General features: G+C 38.7%; 1 protein-coding gene across 7 annotated transcripts in view; it reads left to right on the top strand.

The window, feature by feature from the left end:
• The window catches only part of EIF4G3 (eukaryotic translation initiation factor 4 gamma 3), a 309641-nt gene that overhangs the window by 68566 nt on the left and 228723 nt on the right, over positions 1–12352 (top strand). For 4 of the 7 annotated variants that reach the window (XM_053208300.1, XM_027060183.2, XM_053208305.1 and 1 more), the window contains one exon: positions 10730–10805. The gene's annotated coding sequence lies outside the window, so the exon portion shown is untranslated. Of the gene's footprint in view, positions 1–10729; positions 10806–12352 lie in introns of those variants that run through there. The other 3 variants (XM_053208299.1, XM_053208296.1, XM_053208287.1) reach the window with 2 other exon arrangements.

Here is a 12352-nt window from a genome sequence, read left to right as displayed (position 1 = left end):
TTTCTAAGTTTATTTATTTGATAGAGCATGTGTGCACATGAGCGGGAGGGGCAGAGAGGAGAGAGAATCCCAAGCAGGCTCTGCCCTGTCAGTGCAGAGCCCAACCTGGGGCTTTATCCCCTGTCCCTGGGATCATGACCTGAGCCAAAACCAAGAGTAGGACACTTAACAGACTGAGCCACCCAGAGGCCCCTCCCCCCTTTTTAATGCTGAGGTGGTTTTTATTATAACATTGGCTAACTATAACAGCCTGTGTGGTCTGAAACTTGATTCTCAGGACTTTCTGGAGGGCCTGTGTGTTGGTTGTCTTTGTCCAGGTGTGTCAGCAGTAAGAGTGTAAAGAGAGTGTTCTGGACTCATTGTTCACTCCCATGAGTAGTGGTGTGGCCCTTGGCTACCACAGTACCACTGCATCTGTTGGTTTTCGTCCCACCTCAGTGGCTACAGGTAGGGTCCTTTGCTGATCTATCCTGTGTCTCACCCTCAGGTCTGAGGTCCTTTGCCTCCTTTCTTTCTATTGGGTTTAAAGATTAGTTTCATGTTAATGAATTTTGAAAGTTTTGTATCTTTAGGTCAGAGTTTTAGCCCTAATTACATAATCATATATCTAATTTTTGTTATTGTGTCTCCTGACATTTCCAGTAGGCATTTCAGTACTCTTAATTTCCTTTTCATCCCTACTTCAACCTGTTCCTTCCCGGTTTGGTAAATAGTACCACTGTCTATGTCACTGCTCAAGATAAAGCACCTATAAGCCATTTTTTGTTTATTCTTTTCCTTCACCCGTCTACTTTTATTATTTATTTTAGAGAGAGAGAGTGTGTGAGCAGGGCCGAGAGGCAGAGGGAGAGAATCTTAAGCCAACTCTGCTGTCAGCACGCAACCTAATGCGGGCTCAGTCCCAATACCGTGGGATCATGACCTCAGCTGAAATCAAGAGTGGGACATTCAGGGGTGCCTGGGTGGCTCAGTTGGTTAAGCGTCCAACCTTGGCTCAGGTCATAATTTCATGGTTTATGGGTTTGAGCCTCATGTCAGGCTCTGTGCTGACAGCTCAGAGCCTGGGGCCTGCTTCAGATTGTGTGTCTCCTTCTCTCCCTGTCCCTCCCCTGCCCATTCTCATTCTCATTCTCTCTCTCTCTCTCTCTCTCTCTCACTCACTCTCTCTCCCTTCCCTCCCTCCCTCCCTCTCCCTCTCCCCTTCCCTCCCTCCCTCCCTCTCCCTCTCCCCTTCCCTCCCTCCCTCCCTCTCCCTCTCCCCCTCCCTCCCTCCTTCCCTCCCTCCCTCTCTCTCAGAAATAAACATTAAAAAAAAAAAAAGAGTGGGACATTGAATTGACCAAGCCACCTAGTCGCCCCTGCCATGATTCTTTTTAAACCTAAGTTCTAGTAGAATTTCAGAACATTGCAATTATGATCTCATCTTCATATTACATTTTAAAAATGCTCTACCAGTTCAGGTAAATGTCACCTCCTTGAAAATTTTAGAGTTCTACCTATTAACAGCTTGTAGCCAGCAGTGGAATGTCTAGTGAAGGCTGACTTTTGTTGTATGTGAATGACTAGCTCATTCAGTTCTTTTTTGGAGAATGACTTTTAAAATCTGTCAAATGTGTATTCCCTACCAATTATTATCTGGATCCATATCCAGAGGAATCTGGCATATCAGCATATTTTATTTGGTTATTATCTAAGGCCATTTGAGTGATTCAGATGTAGGATACAAATGGAATTGCTAACTGCATTTCATCTTTTTTTTTTTTTTTTTTTTTTTTTTTTTTTGAGAAAGAGAGACAGCATGAATAGGGTAGGGACAGAGGAAGAGGGAGAAAGAGAATCTCAAGCAGGCTCTGTGCTGCTAGCACAGAGTCCCATGCTGGGCTCAAGCTCACGAAGTCACGAGATCATGACCTGAGCCGAAATCAAGAGTCTCACGCTTAACCAACTGAGCCACCCCAGCGCCCCTGCCCTTCATCATTCTTAATGAAATTTCTTCAAGGTAGACATTTTTGAAGGAAGAGGTCTACTTTGTTACCTTCTGCCTTTTCTTTGTCACATGGATTGTTTTAATCTGAATTGTGTGTTATTATAACACTTAAATATTTGTCTTAGAATTAAAAACTTGAGAACTAAAAACTTTGAAATTGTGAGTATATTCATTTTTCATATGTGTATCTTTTTGTCTCATAGAAAGTTTGTATTTTTGTCTTGAGTAGAAGGATTAACAGCATGGTCAGCAGCTATATTCTTTCACAATATTGATCCTTGCCCCCCCCACCCCCCATCTAAGCAGCTTATGTTTTTGGTTCAACTTAAATGTGACTGTCGTGAAATCAGTTTCTGAGTTAGAAAACCAGAGCCAGAGCAAGGGCTTTTCTGGCCAAACACTTTGAAACTAAAGTTTTCAGATTTGTAAAAAAAATAGTTTAATGGTTCCTAGTTGTTAACATTCATATAGTGGTTTCTAGAAACAGATTTGCGCAGAAACACAATGGGAAAGAAGGTATGGGCTGTTTGCACTTTGCAATTCCAAAATCAAAAGTGTCTGGAAAACTCATTTTTTCTCATAAATTAGTAAAAACTCTTGCCAGAAAGCCAGAAGTTTGAATATTTATATATTTTGCAGTAGAGATAAATGTGTTTCATTAAGGAGTATTGCCCGTAGACCCTGCTGGAGATGTTATATAATGTAACAACTGTATTAACTTTCTATCTTTGGAAAAATTCTGAATTCCAATAAGGGATTTTGGACCTAAATTAACAGTCCAACATTAAATTGAATTGAAAGAATAAAATGGCTAGTTTTATTTCTCTGCAGTTTCTTTTTTTTTTAATTTTTTTTTTAATGTTTATTTATTTTTGAGAGAGACAGAGACAGAATGTGAGTGGGTTAGGGGCAGAGAGAGAGGGAGACACAGAATCCGAAGCAGGCTCCAGGCTCTGAGCTGTCAGCACAGAGCCTGACACGGGGCTCAAACTCATGAGCTGTGAGATCATGACCTGAGCTGAAGTCAGATGCTCAACGGACTGAGCCACCCAGACACCCCTATTTCTCTGCAGTTTCAATGGCAAATGATATAGAGCAATGAAGAAAAATTTGGTTTTCTTAGAACATTGGTGTCCTTTTATATATATATATGTATGTATGTGGCGCATATATATATATATATATATATATGTAGGAGGGGTAGTTTTGTCATAGTGTTTAGGTTTGAGAATACAGTTCCTGTTCTGTTTTTGTCCAGAGTTACTAACCTTGTGATCCCTGAGATTTCTGTACTTGCTGAGTAGAGTCATTCAGGGTTATCATTCTTTGTGGCATATTTTACACGTTTGATGTCTATGAGGTCTACGCTTCACAACTTTAAATTAATTCAGTCTTGTCTGTTTCATCTTTAATTATAACATGCATTAATCTAATCAGCACAGCTTTGTGGGTTTTTTGCCTTCATTTATTTATTTTGATAGAGAGCGTGTACATGCACAAGCCGAATAGGAGCACAGAGAGAGAGAGGGAATCCCAAGCAGGATGCGCACTACAGTGCAGAGCCCTTCTTGGAGCTTGAACACATGAACCATGAGATCATGACCTGAGCCGAGACCAAGAGTGGGTTACATAACTGACTGAGTCACCCAGGCGTCACCCTTCAGCACAGTTTTATGCTTGGGTTTGAGATGAGCTGTTTCTTTGGTATCACCTATGTAAGTAGCAATTAGCTGAGGATACTTTACTGTTAGCCTCTGAGGGTTCCATTATGGAATTTGCTTCCCTTTTTGATACACAGTTTTCTATAGCTCTAGTCCTTATCTTTATTTTTTATTCATTTTTTTTACAATGTTTATTTACCTTTGAAGGAGAGAGAGAGCATGAGTGGGGTAGGGGCAGAGAGAGAGAGAGAGACAACCCATACACACACACACACACACACACACACACACACCCACACCCATGTGGGCTCCAGGCTCTGAGCTGTCAGCACAGAGCCTGACTCGGAGTTGGGACTCACAAACTGTAAGATCATGACCTGAACCGAAGTTGGATGCTCAACTGACTGAGCCACCCAGCACCCCTAGTCCTTATCTTTTATGAAGCTTTTCCCAGTGTAGGAAAGGGTTATTTAAAAAAAAAATTTTTTTTACATCTTATTTTTTAAATTTATCTTTGAGAGAGAGAGAGAGAGAGAGAGACAGAGCACAAGTAGGGGAGAGGCAGAGAGAGAGGGAGACACAGAATCCTAAGCAGGCTCCAGGCTCTGAGCTGTCAGCACAGAGCCCGACGTGGGGCTTGAACTCACAAACTGTGAGATCATGACCTGAGCCAAAGTCGGAAACTCAACTGATTAAGCCACCCAGGCGCCCCGGAAAGGGTTATTTTAAATAAAACGTTATTGTGATAAAATATGCATATCGTAAAATTGACTCATTTAAAGTGTACAATGCCCTGGTTTTTAGTGCATTTACGGATGTGTGCAGCCATTTCCACAGTCAATTCTAGAACATTTTTATCTCCTTAGAAAGGAACCCCATTCCTCTTAGCTATCAGCTCCCTCCCTCTTCATTTTCTCTACTCCTAAGCAACTCCTAGTCTTTCTGTCTTTATAGCCTATTTTGAACGTTTCATAAAAATTGAATCATATAATATGTGGTCTTCTGTGACCTTCACTTAGCATGTTTTCAAGATTCATCCATGTTGTGGCATGTATTAGTACTTCGTTTCTTTTTTTGCCAAATAATATTTTTTTTATGCTTTCCATTCATCAGTTGATGCACAGTTGAGGTCTTTCTACCTTTATTATTAGGAATAATAGTGCATGTAAATAAATATTAATGTGCAAGTTTTTGCAGGGATATATGTTTACATTTCTCATGGGTATATACCCAAGAGTGAAATTAATGGGTCATATGGTAACTCAGTGTTTAAACTTTTGAGGAACTGTCACAGACCGTTTTTCAGAGTGGCTTCACAAATTCACATTTCCACCAGCAGTATATGAGGGTTCTCTGTACTCTCACTGACTCTGGCGTTTTGATTATAGCCATCCTTCCTGGTAGGTGTGAAGTAGTATCTCATTGCAGCTTTGATTTGCGGTTCCCGGTTGACTAATTATATTGAGCATCTTTTCATGTGCTTTTTGCTCATTTGTAGATCTTCTTTGGAGAAATGTCTTTTCAGATCCTTTCTCCACTTGAAATAATGGGTTATTTGTGTTTTTATTTTTGAATTGTAAGAGTTCTTTATATATCCTAGATAGAAATCTCTTATCAGACATAAGAGTTGCAAATATTTTTTCCTATTCTATGTGTTGTCTTTCCATTTTCTTGATACTGTCTTTTGATGTACAGTACTGTTTAATTTTGTTGAAGTATGATTTATTCTTTTGTTGTTGATTTTGGTGCTGCTGTATCTAATAATCCATTGCCAAATATGAGGCCATGCAGATTTATTCCATGTTTACTTCTGAAAATTTCAAGTTATAGCCTTTACATTTAAGTCTTTGATCTACTTCGAGTTAATTTTTGTCAAGTAAGCAACCCACCATCATTCCTTTGCATGTCTATTCAGTTGTCCGAGCAAGAGGGCGTTATTTTTTATACTAGCTTTCTATAACTAACTAGTCAGTTTCTATATGCAGCACATCTCAAACTCTTCAAATAATAAAATTTTGGACTCTTAAAATATTTTTTTGAAACATTCTGAATTAATCTGGACAATTTTCTGTGTGATAAACAGTGACATGGGATTGCTTCTTATATTTACATTTATGTAGACAGTGTGTTTTTCCAGTTTTGGCTAGTGCATCTCCTTTATAAAGGTAGGTTAAATTTTGTTTTTTAGGGTTTACTTTCAAGATATGCTAGTTTATTTAAATTGCATTTCTTTAATTTTTAAAGAGTATATCCCTTCCTTAATGGGATATTTATATTAATATTAAATGGAATTTATATTCAATATTAATATATTCAATATTAATTAAGTGGAAATAATACTAAATGGAATGTAGCTATTTCCAAAGCAATTGTATGTGAAAAGAGTGTAGTATAGAAATTCTGCCCTTATCCTTTTATGTTATACATGTTCTCTTCCTTTATTGTTATCAAAACTCTATTTGAAGAAGGAGGGATGCCTGGCATGTCAGTAGAGCATGCAACTCTTGATCTCGGGTTGTAGGTTTGAGACCCATGCTGGGTGTAGAGATTACTTGAAAATAAAATCCCAACAAAAAAAGAGAAAGTGGAGAAAGGTGTAAATTGACTGATATTACCATATTGCCATAAAGCTTAAATAAGAAATAATGTAGAAAAAGATCTTTTTCATTTATTTGTTTTTATCTCCTGAAATCGGTTGCCTGTGTCTTCTCTAAAGTAATTTGTGCAATGGGATTTGTAACCTTGCTTTCACTTTCAGTGAGGCAATAATAACTTGAGGTTGTCACTATAAATATTGCTTATGGTAAGCATTGATTTGGGAGACTAGCTTTTCTTTAAAAAAAAAAAAATTTTTTTTTTAACGTTTATTGATCATTGAGAGACAGAGAGAGACACAGAGCATGAGCAAAGGAGGGGCAGAGAGAGAGGGAGACACAGAATCTGAACCAGGCTCCAGGCTCTGAGCTGTCAGCACAGAGCCCAACGTGGGGCTCAAATCCAAGAACCGTGACATCATGACCTGAGCCGAAGTCGGGCGCTTAACCGAGGGAGCCACCCAGGCACCCCTGTGTTTATTTTTGAGAGAGAGAGAGCAAGCAGGGGAGGGGCAGAGAGAGGGGATCAGAGGATCCAAAGCAGGCTCGGTGCTGACAGCACAGAGCCCAACGTGTGGGTCGAATTCACAAGCTATGAGATCATGACCTGAGCAGAAGTCGGATGCTTAACTGACTGAGCCACACAGGCGCCCCTAGCTTTTCTTACAATGGATTGGGGTAAAGTTTAGGAACATTCAGCTGTGAGTTGTAAATGGAACATTAGTGTTTTAGCATACTAGAGGAAGATTTCTGTTGATTTTCATTAATTATTTTCTAATTTCTCAAGATAAAACCTTTTGAGGAGATAGTGACTACAGGTCAAACTCAGGGTCAGATACAATTGCCATTGATCAAGAAACTTCATCCTAATGAGAGTTCATCATTCATGAAATTTCAGTACACATCTGTAAGTTTAAAAAAATTTTTTCTTTAATATTTATTTATTTCTGAGACAGAGCATGAGTGGGGGAGGGGCATCGAGAGAGGGAGACACAGAATCTGAAGCAGGCTCCAGGCTCTGAGCGGTCAGCACACAGCCCGACGCGGGGCTCGAACTCACAAACCGTGAGATCAAGTCCTGAGCCGATGTCAATCGCTCAACCGACTGACCCACCCAGGCACCCCCAGTACACATCTGTAAATTAAAAAATTACTGGTCCCTTCTTTCTTTCCTGACATAAGCAGGAAACATTCAGATCATTATATAATCTCACTGGTCTTTGGATTTCTTTGACGAAATCTTGTGTTTGAAAAATTTTTATCCGCCTAATTGACATTTAATGTGGAGCGTATGTAGTGAGTTCTTTAATAATCAATTTAGAGTGTGTTGTGCTTTAATACTCTTAAGTCTTCAAATTTTATTTCTTACATTTTTTATTAGAAAATGAGCGTGCGGAATTAAAAAAATATTTTCCATTTGTATTTCTATTTAGAATCTTAATTCAGTTATTATATACCATCCTTCTGGTCTTGCTAATGATTTTGCTTATATTTCCTAATGGTATAATCCATAGTAGTTTGAACCGCAGAAATGTCAAGTGAGTATGCCTACTGTGTTTTAGTGTTGAGATTTAAAAAATAAAAAAACAACATATTCTGAAGCACTGCACATGCATATTATCACTGTTCATTAGTTGAATTTGAATTTTAAATGGTACTCTGAGAAGCCTTTTTTTTTTTTTTTGCTACCTTGAGCTCAAAAGTAAATAAGTAAATATCCAGTGATGTATGCTGGAGATACAGTACTTGGTGAAAGCTGGTAATAAGCTTAATTACAGGCAGAATTAGGAGGAAGTATGTTGTTGTGAAAGAGCTTTACATGCATGTCATTTCTTCGAATTAACTTATTTATGGAGAAAATGCCTAGTGCCTATTTGAGTCTGGTTTATTGAGGCTGTTTTTAGTGGAAAGAGGGGCTAAATAACTTACTTGCAAGGAAGCAAAAATATAGGAAGTTAAATTAAAAAAAATGTTTAATGCTTATTTTTGAGAGAGAGAGCTACAGAGCATGAACAGGGGAGGAGCAGAGAGAGAGGGAGACACAGAATCTGAAGCGGGCTCCAGGCTCTGAGCTGTCAGCACTGAACTGGACGCAGGGCTTGAACCCAAGAACCACGAGATAATGACCTGAGCCGAAGTTGGACACTTAGCCAACTGAGCCACCCAGGCGCACCCCACAAGTTAAATTTTTTATTGAGATATAACTCACATGCTATAAAATTCACACTTTTTAAAGTGTACAATTTAGTGGTTTTTAGCATATTTATGAAGATATGTGATAGGAAAAAAATGCTCTGTAAAATAAGCTGAGTTAGTTTGATACAGTAATTGCCAAGTCTGTATTAATAAGTGTACATTTGCCATTGGGCAGATGATTCAGTTTAGGCCAAGAATTTGGGACTTTCTAGAAATTTTGGGGTGACACTCCATTGACTCTTCTATGAGACGAACTGTTCATTTAGTTTTGTCATATAGATAGGGGCAACCATAGTTTGACCAGGTTGTGGTCATTATTCTGTTCGTGACATATTGATATAATAGGAAGAGAGTCGTTTTTAGAATTCAGGAAGACTTGATCTGGCCTGAGTACCTAGCCTTATTAACTGGGGCAGGTTACTTCTTGCTGATTCTCAGTTTATAAGAGATATTTTGGAATGGTTCGGTGAAGACAACATAGTTGGTTAGGCTTGCAGCCTGTTTTAGATTCAGATCTCCTGACTTGTATTTTCAGTTTTTGTTTTTATAGAATTATGTTTTTGTTTTAAAATTAAGAATTTTTACTTCAACGTTCTTTTAAGAAACAATTTATCAACCTGTAGTATTCTGTTGGTGGTTTACAGAGAGTGAAATAAACAAAATAAACATTATTTGTGGCCCAGAAGAATGTTTGTTAGTGGGACTCTTGGCCAAATATATGATTGCCTCTTTACAAATCTCATAATTGTATTGTTAGGCAATAAAATAACTAATAGAAATCAGGAACCCCTAACCTTCCTTTGTAAGGTTTAAATGGCATGTCTCAGCTTTTGGGGGCATAGTACTGATGACTCTCATTTGAGATTATTCTCATGTGGTGAGAATTAGCCTTAGCTAGAAGAAGCAAAAGTCGTTGGCTTTGCAGAAGAAAGAATGGCCTCATATTTTCCACCATTCATGTGACTGCGGTGCAGAACTATAATTCAAAGAAAGTTTTATTCCAGCCAAGAGTAATCTTCTTTCTGAAAGAATCGACAAGCTCATAATGAAGGACTATTGTCCTGGAACTTATTATTAGTCTTATGCTTTCTACATTGCAAACATATATAAAGTTTTTAAGAAGCAGCTCCTGTATGAAATGTTTTAGTTTTGTTATTTCTTGCAGTAGTTGAAATCAGTTTCTTATGTGTAGGGGATGAACTGTGTGGTCTGAGGTGGTTAGTTTAAAGAATTGTCTAGAGACTGGTACAGTGTTACTGATTTTGAGTGGCTAAACCATGGATGGTTTTTGCTTTATTTTCCCTCTCCCACCTCAACAAACTGTTGCTACTTACGTATAAAGAATTTAACTTTTAATGATTCAGATTTCTGTAACTTGTGGTCATTCATATAAAATTATTAATCGTAGCTGGTATTTTGTCTTCTAAAATGTTTCATTGAATTAGAAAGGAAAATGACAGGAGAAATGATAGGTTTAGGGAGGCATTCTGTTTCATTTTGGGTTTATTATATTTTTAGTCCTCTTAAATAGTACATTTAACTGATTCAAAAATTTTATTATGGAAACATTCAATACACTTATGTAATCCCACTGTGTGGAGAGAATTGCTGTTAATCTTTTGGTTGCTGTTCTTTGTTGTTGTTGTTGTTGACATTCTTAGGGGAAATATCACCTCTCGTCACCAGGTGGAAGGAGCTCACATCATTTACTTTTGAAGCTGAGTAAAATGATAGTCTTTTGTCTTTTAGCAATATCCTGGCCACATGCTGGAATATTTTAATTGTTATGCTGGAGAGCCATTGTGGGTTTGTTTGTTTGTTTGTTTGTTTTTTTAATGCGTTGGTTGGGAAATAATGGAGAAGGGAAAGAAGCAACTAACATAGAAAAACCAGGAAACAATTCTATTAGTCATTCCTTTGCAGTTAGCAGAAGAGACTGTGTCTTTTTCAGTAATTTACGTGTATCTTTCTGCCTGTCCTGCTCACACTTCCTTAGTCTTTTTCTCTAGAAAGTAAAGGTGGTAGATTCTCATCATGGACCTAAAGTGTGGAGGCTTGTTTGTTTTGAGTTGCCATGGAACGTTTATCATGGGAATCACTTGGAGAGATTGATCTGGTTACATGAAGAAATTTGAAATATTTGTTTTCCGTTTTTGTGGAGAAGTAAATGAGTAGCCTTAGTAATTACGTGACAAAACTTGGGTCATGGACAGAATCTTAGGATGGTAAATTTTTGCTAATGCTACAGCAAGGCATTTTTGAGTTCTCTTATCCTTAACTCACTCTTCTAGAATTCCTAGAGGACCTGCACAGCAGCCTCTCGAGGATCGACTCTTCACTCCCGCCGTCCCGGCAGTGTATAGCACGGTGAGTACTCATGATTGCTGGTCGTATTGGATGACTTCTTGCACATAAGCGTTTGATGTCACAATAGTGTTGGTTTGATTGGCATGTGAAAGGTTTTTGGCAAAAATTAAATGAAAACCCTGAACTGAAATAGGTGTATATAATATAAGAAGGGTGACTAGGTCTTTCCCCCATCATCTTAATTTAATAAGTGAATATGAAACAAGCATTGTCTTAGGATAGATTGGCTCATACACCTGTCACCTTTTTTTGTATTTTTTCATCTTTCCATAAATCTACCTCTGTCCTTGTCTTGTGATTCTTTTAGGATATTGAGTTTTAATTTTCTTTTTGGATATTTAAAGTGTTGTTTTGTTTTGTTTTGTTTTGTTTTTTAATGTTTATTTATTTTTGAGAGAGACAGAGACAGACTGTGAGAGGGGCAGGGGCAGAGAGAAAGGGAGACGGAATCCGGAGCAGGCTCCAGGCTCTGAGCAAGCTGTCAGCACAGAGCTTGATGCGGGGCTTGAACCCACAAACTGCGAGATCATGACCTGAACCGAAGTTGGTCGCTCAACCGACTGAGCCACACAGGCGCCCCTCTTTTTGGATATTTAAAAAAAATTTTTTTTATTTTACTTTTTTTAATTTCAAAACTTTTTCTTTTTCCCTTTGATTACATAACAAAATTCAAAAAGTTTAGAAATGAGAACATTGGTTGTTTTTTTTTTTTTAATTTTTTTTTTAACGTTTATTTATTTTTGAGACAGAGAGAGACAGAGCATGAACAGGGGAGGGTCAGAGAGAGAGGGAGACACAGAATCTGAAACAGGCTCTAGGCTCTGAGCTGCCAGCACAGAGCCCGACGCGGGACTCGAACTCATGGACCGCGAGATCATGACCTGAGCCGAAGTCGGATGCTTAACCGACTGAGCCACCCACGCGCCCCTGAGAACATTGGTTTTAATCCAGGAAATTTAATTTTTTACATTTAATTTTGAGAGAGTTGGGGAGGGGCAGAGAGAGCGAGACAGAAGATTCAAAGCGGACTTTGCACAGACAGCAGACAGCCCGAAGCAGGGTTCGAACTCGCAAACCTTGAGACCAGGACCTGAGCTGAAGTCGATGTTTAATGGACTGAGCCACCCAGGCGCCCCTAGGAAGTTAAACTTTTTATGTTAAATGATTGATTGAAATTCATAAATGGAGGGAAATTTAAAAGTTAGAGGATGAAGGTAATAAAATTAGAAGCGGATTTCAGGTGTCTTAAAGTGAGCCTAAGGGAATTTAGGGAAAACTGAGCAATCAGACCTATCTTTTAAACATTTCAGTTCATCATACCATTTATTCCTTACCATATCGATAAGGTGCTTTAAAAGAAATTCACAGAGTGGGGCACCTGGGTGGCTCCGTAGGTTAAGTGTCTCATGTCAGCTCAGGTTATGATCTCATGGTTTGTGAGTTCGAGGCCTGCATCAGTCGCTGCACTGACAGTGAGGAGTCTGCCTGGGACTCTCTCTCCCTCTGTCTTCCGTTCCCCCAGTTGGGTGTGTGCGCGCATGCACTCT

Source organism: Acinonyx jubatus, chromosome C1 (genome assembly GCF_027475565.1).
Source record: "Acinonyx jubatus isolate Ajub_Pintada_27869175 chromosome C1, VMU_Ajub_asm_v1.0, whole genome shotgun sequence".
Taxonomy (NCBI): Eukaryota; Metazoa; Chordata; class Mammalia; order Carnivora; family Felidae; genus Acinonyx; species Acinonyx jubatus.
Note: the sequence above shows the minus strand (reverse complement) of the source record. Positions and strands in the feature narration are given on the sequence as shown.